We start from the raw sequence: 9,914 nt of genomic DNA on the forward strand, positions 1-9,914 counted from the left end.
TGAGGACCTGACCGAATTCTTCAAGGAAGAAGAACCCATGGCAGCCGAAAACAACAACAATGCCAACAATGCAAGGAAGGTGCTGGGTGACTTCACTGCACCTACTCCTGATTTCTATGGGAGAAGCATCTCTATCCCTGCCATTGGAGCAAACAACTTTGAGCTTAAGCCTCAATTAGTTTCTCTAATGCAACAGAATTGCAAGTTCCATGGACTTCCAATGGAAGATCCTCATCAGTTCTTAGCTGAATTCTTGCAAATCTGTGACACAGTCAAGACTAATGGGGTTAACCCTGAGGTCTACAGACTGATGCTATTCCCTTTTGCTGTAAGAGACAGAGCTAGAATATGGTTGGATTCTCAACCTAAAGAAAGCCTGGACTCTTGGGGAAAAGCTAGTCAATGCCTTCTTGGCAAAGTTCTTTCCACCTCAAAGATGGAGTAAGCTTAGAGTGGAAGTCCAAACCTTCAGACAGAAGGATGGAGAATCCCTCTATGAAGCTTGGGAAAGATACAAACAATTAATCAGAAGATGTCCCTCAGACATGCTTTCTGAATGGAGCATCATAGGTATTTTCTATGATGGTCTCTCTGAACTATCTAAGATGTCCTTGGATAGCTCTGCTGGAGGATCTCTTCACTTGAAGAAGACGCCTACAGAGGCTCAAGAGCTAATTGAAATGGTTGCAAATAACCAATTCATGTACACCTCTGAAAGGAATCCTATGAACAATGGGACTAATCAGAAGAAAGGAGTTCTTGAGATTGATACTCTGAATGCCATATTGGCTCAGAACAAGATATTGACTCAACAAGTCAATTTGATTTCTCAAAGTCTGTCTGGAATGCAAAATGCACCTGGCAGTACTAAGGAAGCTTCATCTGAGGAAGAAGCTTATGATCCTGAGAACCCTTCAATGGAAGAGGTGAATTACCTAGGAGAACCCTATGGAAACACCTATAATTCTTCATGGAGAAATCACCCAAATTTCTCATGAAAGAATCAAGAGAGACCTCAACAAGGTTTCAATAACAATAATGGTGGAAGAAATAGGCTTGGCACTAACAAGCCTTTTCCATCATCTTCTCAGCAACAGACAGAGAGTTCTAAGCAGAATACCTCTGACTTAGCAACAATGGTCTCTGATCTAATCAAAACCACTCAAAGTTTCATGAATGAAACAAGGTCCTCCATTAGGAATTTGGAAGGACAAGTGGGTCAGCTAAGTAAGAAAATTACTGAACTTCCTCCTAGTACTCTCCCAAGTAATACAGAAGAAAATCCAAAAGGAGAGTGCAAAGCCATAAACATGGCCGAATATGGAGAGGAAAGAGAGGAGGTGGACGCCACTGAGGAAGACCTCAATGGGCGTGCACCAATCTCCTCTGAGTTCCCCAATGAGGAACCATGGGAATCTGAGGCTCAAAATGAGACCATTGAGATTCCAGTGGACTTACTTCTGCCTTTCATGAGCTCTGATGAGTATTCTTCCTCTGAAGAGGATGAGTATGTCACTGAAGAGCAAGTTGCTAAATACCTTGGAGCAATCATGAAGCTAAATGACAAGTTATTTGGAAATGAGACTTGGGAGGATGAACCCCCTTTGCTCACCAAAGAACTGGATGACTTGTCTAGGCAGAAACTGCCTCAAAAGAGGCAGGATCCTGGGAAGTTTTCTATACCTTGTACCATAGGCACCATGACCTTCAAGAAGGCCTTGTGTGACTTAGGGTCAAGTGTAAACCTCATGCCCCTCTCTGTAATGGAGAAATTAGGGATCTTTGAGGTGCAAGCTGCAAGAATCTCATTAGAGATGGCAGACAATTCAAGAAAACAAGCTCATGGACTTGTAGAGAATGTTTTGGTGAAGATTGAAGATCATTACATTCCTACTGATTTCATTGTCCTAGAGACTGGGAAGTGCATGGATGAATCCATCATCTTTGGCAGACCCTTCCTAGCCACAGCAAAGGCTGTGATTGATGTTGATAGAGGAGAGTTAATCATTCAAGTGAATGAAAAATCCTTGGTGTTTAAGGCCCAAGGACATCCCTCTATCATCATGGAGAGGAAGCATGAAGAGCTTCTCTCAAAACAGAGCCAAGCAGAGCCCCCACAGTCAAACTCTAAGTTTGGTGTTGGGAGGCCACAACCAAACTCTAAGTTTGGTGTTGAACCCCCACATTCAAACTCTAAGTTTGGTGTTGGGAGGTTCCAACACGGTTCTGAGTATTTCTGAGGCTCCATGAGAGTCCTCTGTCAAGCTACTGACATTAAAGAAGCGCTTGTTGGGAGGCAACCCAATGTTTTATAGTTAACTATTTTCTTTTGTTATTTTATCTTTTTTGTAGGTTGATGATCATAAGAAGTCACAAAAACAATGAAAAAAGCAAAAACAGAATGAAAATCAGGAAGAAAAACAGCACACCCTGGAGGAGAAGAAGCTGGCGTTCAAACGCCAGTAATGCTAGCTGTTGGGCGTTTAACGCCCAGTCTGGCACCATTCTGGGCGTTTAACGCCAGAAAGGGGCACCAGACTGGCGTTAAACGCCAGTAAAGGGCAACAACCTGGCGTTAAACGCCAGGAATGGGCACCAGCCCGGCGTTTAACGCCAGAAATGGCTCAAAACGTGAATTTTGATGCCACTTGGTGCAGGGATGACTTTTCCTTGACACCACAGGACCCCACCACCACTCTCTCTCTTCTTCCCCCATTCACCAATCACCTCAAAACCTCTTCCCCAAAAACCCTTCACCTATCAAATCCCATCTTTCTCTTCACCACTCACATCCATCCTTCATAAATCCCCACCAACCTCACCCTTCAAATTCAAACCACTTTCCCTCCCAAACCCACCCATAATGGCCGAACCATTACTCCCCCTCTCTCCTATATATACCCTTCTTCAACCCTTCACTTTCACACAACCTAAACACCCCTTCTTTCCCTTCTTGGCCGAACACACCACCTTCTCCCTCTTCCTCATTTCTTCTTCTTCTACTCTCTTCTTTCTTCTTTTGCTCGAGGACGAGCAAACATTTTAAGTTTGGTGTGGTAAAAGCGTTGCTTTTTCATTTTTCCATAACCATTATGGCATCCAAGGCCGGAGAAACCTCTAGAAAGAGGAAAGGGAAGGCAAAAGCTTCCACCTCTGAGTCATGGGAGATGGATAGATTCCTCTCAAGGGTGCATCAAGACCACTTCTATGAAGTTGTGGCCTTGAAGAAGGTGATCCCCGAGGTCCCCTTTTCACTCAAAAAGGGTGAATATCCGGAGATCCGCCATGAGATCCGAAGAAGAGGTTGGGAAGTACTCACCAACCCCATTCAACAAGTCGGAATCTTGATGGTTCAAGAGTTCTATGCCAATGCATGGATCACAAAGAACCATGACCAAAGTGTGAACCCGAATCCAAAGAATTATCTCACTATGGTTCGGGGGAAATACTTGGATTTTAGTCCGGAGAGTGTAAGGGTGGCGTTCAACTTGCCTATGATGCAAGGAGATGAGCATCCTTATACAAGAAGGGTCAACTTTGATCAAAGGTTGGACCAAGTCCTCACAATCATATGTGAAGAGGAAAGCCGGTTCAATTGAGAAGGCATAACCTCAAGCCCATGGCTAGAGGATGGTTAGAGTTCATTCAACGCTCAATCATTCCCACTAGCAACCGGTCCGAAGTTACCATAGACCGGGCTATCATGATCCATAGCATCATGATTGGAGAAGAAGTGGAAGTTCATGAGGTCATAGCCCAAGAACTCTACAAAGTGGCGGACAAGTCTTCCACCTTGGCAAGGCTAGCCTTTCCTCATCTCATTTGTCACCTCTGTTATTCAGTTGGAGTTGACATAGAAGGAGATACCCCCATTGATGAGGATAAGCCCATCACCAAGAAAAGGATGGAGTACACAAGAGACCCATCTCATCATGAGATCCCTGAGATTCCTCAAGGGATGCACTTTCCTCCACAAAATTATTGGGAGCAACTAAACACCTCCCTAGGAGAGTTGAGTTCCAACATGGGACAACTAAGGGTGGAGCATCAAGAACACTCCATCATCCTTCATGAAATCAGAGAAGACCAAAGAATCATGATGGAGGAGCAACGAAGACAAGGAAGAGACATTGAGGAGCTCAAGCACTCCATAGGATCTTCAAGAGGAAGAAAGAGCCGCCATCACTAAGGTGGACCCGTTCTTTAATTTCCTTGTTCTTTATTCTTCTGTTTTTCGAATTTTATGCTTATGTTTATCCATGTTTGTGTCTTGTGATCATTAGTGTCTTAGTGTCTATGCCTTAAAGTTATGAATGTCCTATGAATCCATCACCTTTCTTGAATAAAAACGTGCTTAATTGAAAAGGGAAGAATTGCATGAATTCTGAATTTTATAATAGTTTAATTAATTTGATGTGGTGGCAACACTTTTGTTCTCTGAATGTATGCTTGAACAGTGCATATGTCTTTTGAATTTGTGGTTCATGAATGTTGGCTCTTGAAAGAATGATGAAAAAGGAGACATGTTACTGAGGATCTGAAAAATCATAAAAAAATGATTCTTGAAGCAAGAAAAAGCAGTGAATACAAAAAAAAAAGGAGAAGAAAGAAAAAGAAAGAAATAAAGTTGTGATCCAAGGCAATAAGAGTGTGCTTAAGAACCCTGGACACCTCTAATTGGGGACTTTAGCAAAGCTGAGTCACAATCTGAAAAGGTTCACCCAATTATGTGTCTGTGGCATGTATGTATCCGGTGGTAATACTGGAAGGCAGAGTGCTTTGGGCCACAGCCAAGACTCAATAAATAGCTATGTTCAAGAATCATCATACTTTACTAGGAGAATCATTAACACTATCTGGATTCTAAGTTCCTAAAGAAGCCAATCATTCTGAATTACAAGGGATAGAGTGAGATGCCAAAACTATTCAGAGGCAAAAAGCTAAAAGCCCCGCTCATCTAATTAATACTGATCTTCATAGATGTTTTTGGAGTTCATTGCATATTCTCTTCTTTTTATCTTATTGGATTTTCAGTTGCTTGGGGACAAGCAACAATTTAAGTTTGGTGTTGTGATGAGCGGATAATTTGTACGCTTTTTGGCATTGTTTTTAGTATGTTTTTAGTATGATCTTGTTAGTTTTTAGTATATTTTTATTAGTTTTTAGTTAAAATTCACTTTTCTGGACTTTACTATGAGTTTGTGTGTTTTTCTGTGATTTCAGGTATTTTCTGGCTGAAATTGAGGGATCTGAGCAAAAATCTGATCCAGAGACTCAAAAGGACTGCAGATGCTGTTGGATTCTGACCTCCCTGCACTCGAAGTGGATTTTCTGTAGCTACAGAAGCCCAATTGGCGCGCTCTCAACGGCGTTGGAAAGTAGACATCCTGGGCTTTCCAGCAATATATAATAGTCCATACTTTGCCCAAGATTATATGGCCCAAACCGGCGTTCAAAGTCACCTCAAGAAATTCCAGCGTTAAACGCCGGAACTGGCACCTAATTGGGAGTTAAACGCCCAAACTGGCACTAAAGCTGGCGTTTAACTCCAAGGAGAGTCTCTACACGAAAATGCTTCATTGCTCAGCCCAAGCACACACCAAGTGGGCCCGGAAGTGGATTTTTATGTCATTTACTCATTTCTGTACACCTTAGGCTACTAGTTTTCTATAAGTAGGACCTTTTACTATTGTATTAAAAATCTTCGGATCTTTGGAACCTTTTTCTAGAGATCTTTTGATCACTTTGGGAGGCTGGCCATTCGGCCATGCCTAGACCTTGTTCTTATGTATTTTCAACGGTGGAGTTTCTACACACCATAGATTAAGGTGTGGAGCTCTGCTGTACCTCGAGTATTAATGCAATTACTATTGTTCTTCTATTCAATTCCGCTTGTTCTTTGTCCAAGATATCACTTGTTCTTCAACCTGATGAAGGTGATGATTGACGCCCATCACCATTCTCACCATGAACAAGGTGACTGACAACCATTCTTGTTCTACAAGCATTCGAGGCTTAGTGAATATCTCTTGGATTCCTGATTGCACGATGCATGGTTGATCGCCTGACAAACGAGCCAACCATTCCGTGAGATCAGAGTCTTCGTGGTATAGGCGAGAACTGATGGCGGCATTCAAGAGAATCCGGAAGGTCTAACCTTGTCTGTGGTATTCTGAGTAGGATTCAATGACTGAATGACTGTGACGTGCTTCAAACTCCTAGCAGGCTAGGGCGTTAGTGACAGACGCAAAAGTATCAATGGATATTATTCCGGCCTGAACGAGAACCGACAGATGATTAGCCTATGCTGTGACAGAGCATCAGGGACGTATTTTCACTGAGAGGATGGGAGGTAGCTGCTGACAACAGTGAAACCCTACACGAGCTTGCCATGGAAAGGAGTAAGAAGGATTGGATGAAGGCAGTAGGAAAGCAGAGAGACGGAAGGGAAGGCATCTTCATGCGCTTATCTGAAGTTCCTACCAATGAATTACATAAGTATCACTATCCTTATCTTTTATATTATTTTCGTTCATCACCATATCCATTTGAGTCTGCCTGACTAAGATTTACAAGATGACCATAGCTTGCTTCAATGCTAACAATCTCCGTGGGATCGACCCTTACTCACGTAAGGTATTACTTGGACGACCCAGTGCACTTGCTGGTTAGTTGTGCGAAGTTGTGTAATGCCATGGAATTGAACCACCAAGTTTTTGGAGTTCATGACCAGGGATTATGAGAGTTGTGAAAAGTATTGTTCACAATTTCGCGCACCAATCTTGTTGCTTAGATTAGGTATTTTTTTTTTCGAAATTCTTGAAGATGAATTCTAGAGTTTCATGATGATTTGTTGAAGTCTGGCTGGCTGAGAAGCCATGTCTAATCCCATTGGACCGAGGTTTCAACTTGTCATCACAAGAGCTTGTTGATCTTTATCAATCTTGCTTTTGGAGCAGTGATCTGCTAAGGCTTGGCTGGCCTTTGGCCATGTCTAGTGTTTTGGACCGAAGCTTTCTTTGAAAGCTTGGCTGGCTGTGAAGCCATGTCTAATTCCTGGACCGGAGTCTTAGACTAGCATTGCACTAATTCCTGGAATTCTCATTAAGAATTTTGATATCTTTTTCTACTTAATTTTCGAAAAACACAAAAAAAAATCAAAAAAATCATAAAATCCAAAAATTTCTTGTTTGAGTCGAGAGTCTCATCTTAAGTTTGGTGTCAATTGCATGCATTCATGTGTCTTAGTGATCTTCAAGATGTTCTTGATGATTTACTTGCTCTGATATTTGAATTCTCTTGACTTGAGTGTTTATGTGTCTCATTTGCATTCTTATTAGTGTCAGTAGTATACAAACTGCTAAGTTTGGTGTCTTGCATGCATTGTTATTTGATTTTAGTTGCATTTCGATTATTCCTTATTACTAAAAATCCAAAAATATTTTTAATTTGTGTCTTTTCAAGTCAATAACACAGAGAATTGAAGATTCAGAACATACAGCAGAGGAATTGCACAGAAAAAGCTGGGCGTTCAAAACGCCCAGTGAAGAAGGACAGACTGGCGTTTAAACGCCAGCCAGGGTACCTGGTTGGGCGTTTAACGCCCAAAAGGGTATAGTTTTGGGCGTTAAACGCCAGAATGTGCACCATTCTGGGCGTTTAACGCCAGGATGGCACAAGGGGGAGAATTTTGTTTTCAAATCAAATTTTTTTTCAAGTTTTCAAAGTTTTTCAAAATCAAATCTTTTTCAAATCATATCTTTTCAATCAAATGTTTTCAAAATCAATTCCTTTCCTTTTTCAAAGATACTTACTATCAATTAATGATTTGATTCAACATTTCAAGTATGTTGCCTTTTCTGTTGAGAAAGGTTTAATGTTGAATCATATCTTTTCTTGATAGCCAAGTTACTAATTTTTAAAATCAAATCTTTTTAAAATTGTTTTCAAATCACATCTTCTCAATCACATATTTTTAAAATCAATCATATCTTCTTAACTTCATCTTTTTCGTTTTCAATCAAATCTTTTTGATTTCTAATTTCAAAATCTTTTTCAAAAATCATCTTATTTCTTTCCCACTCTCATTTTCGAAAATTAAGTAATGTTTTTCAAAAATATTTTCAAAATCTTTCACTTAATTTTCGAAAATTACTTCCCTTCTCCTCACCTCCTTCTATTTATGGACTAACACTATTCCTTAAATGCAAAATTCGAACTCCATCTCCTGTGATAAGTTCGAATTTTCTACTTCTGTCTTCTACTCTTCTTTTCCTCTGACACTTCAAGGAATCTCTATACTGTGACATAGAGGATTCCACATTTTCTTGTTCCCTTCTCTTTCTTATGAGCAGGAGCAAAGACAAAAGCATTCTTGTTGAGCCTGATCCTGAACCTGAAAGGACCTTGAAGAGAAAGCTAAGAGAAGCCAAAGCACAACTCTCTTTAGAGGACCTGACCGAATTTTTCAAAGAAGAAGAACACATGGCAGCCGAAAACAACAACAATGCAAACAATGCAAGGAAGGTGCTGGGTGACTTTACTGCACCTACTCCCGACTTCTATGGGAGAAGCATCTCCATCCCTGCCATTGGAGCAAACAACTTTGAGCTTAAGCCTCAATTAGTTTCTCTAATGCAACAGAATTGCAAGTTCCATGGACTTCCATTGGAAGATCCTCATCAGTTTTTAGCTGAGTTCTTGCAAATCTGTGACACTGTCAAGACTAATGGGGTAGACCCTGAGGTCTATAGACTTATGCTATTCCCTTTTGCTGTAAGAGACAGAGCTAGAACATGGTTGGATTCTCAACCTAAAGAAAGCCTGGACTCTTGGGAAAAGCTAGTCAATGCCTTCTTGGCAAAGTTCTTTCCACCTCAAAAATTGAGCAAGCTTAGAGTGGAAGTCCAAACCTTCAGATAGAAGGATGGAGAATCCCTCTATGAAGCTTGGGAAAGATACAAACAATTAATCAGAAAGTGTCCTTCTGACATGCTTTCTGAATGGAGCATCATAGGTATTTTCTATGATGGTCTCTCTGAACTATCCAAGATATCTCTGGATAGCTCTGCTGGAGGATCTCTTCATTTGAAGAAGACGCCTGCAGAAGCTCAAGAGCTTATTGAAATGGTTGCAAATAACCAATTCATGTACACTTCTGAAAGGAATCCTGTGAACAATGGGGCAAGTCAGAAGAAAGGAGTTCTTGAGATTGACACTCTGAATGCCATATTGGCTCAGAACAAGATATTGACCCAACAAGTCAATTTGATCTCTCAAAGTCTGTTTGGAATGCAAAATGCACCAAGCTGTACTAAAGATGCTTCATCTGAAGAAGAAGCATATGATCCTGAGAACCCTTCAATGGAAGAGGTGAATTACCTAGGAGAACCCTATGGAAACACCTACAATTCTTCATGGAGAAATCACCCAAATTTCTCATGTAAGAATCAAGAAAGACCTCAACAAGGTTTCAATAACAATAATGGTGGAAGAAACAGGTTTAGCAATGGCAAGCCTTTTCCATCATCTTCTCAGCAACAGACAGAGAGTTCTAAGCGGAATCCCTCTGACTTAGCAACAAAGGTCTCTGATCTAATCAAAACCACTCAAAGTTTCATGACTGAAACAAGATCCTCCATCAGAAATTTGGAAGGACAAGTGGGTCAGCTGAGCAAGAAAATTACTGAACTCCCTCCTAGTACTCTCCCAAGTAATACTGAAGAAAATCCAAAAGGAGAGTGCAAAGCCATTAACATGGCCGAATTTTAGGAGGAAGAAGAGGTAGTGAACGCCACTGAGGAAGACCTCACTGGACGTCCACTGGCCTCCAATGAGTTCCCCAATGAGGAACCATGGGAATTTGAGGCTCAAAATGAGACCATAGAGATTCCATTGGAATTACTTCTGCCATT

The 9,914-nt window shown here is 41.1% G+C and overlaps 1 non-coding gene across 1 annotated transcript; it reads right to left on the minus strand.

The window, feature by feature from the left end:
• Positions 1–443: 443 nt before the first annotated feature.
• LOC130938412 (small nucleolar RNA R71) lies at positions 444–551 on the minus strand. Its single transcript, XR_009069579.1, has one exon. It is a non-coding gene; the product is annotated as a small nucleolar RNA R71 (small nucleolar RNA).
• Between the last annotated feature and the right edge of the window lie 9,363 nt (positions 552–9,914).

The sequence above is a fragment of the Arachis stenosperma genome, chromosome 6 (genome assembly GCF_014773155.1).
Source record: "Arachis stenosperma cultivar V10309 chromosome 6, arast.V10309.gnm1.PFL2, whole genome shotgun sequence".
NCBI classification, from domain to species: domain Eukaryota; kingdom Viridiplantae; phylum Streptophyta; class Magnoliopsida; order Fabales; family Fabaceae; genus Arachis; species Arachis stenosperma.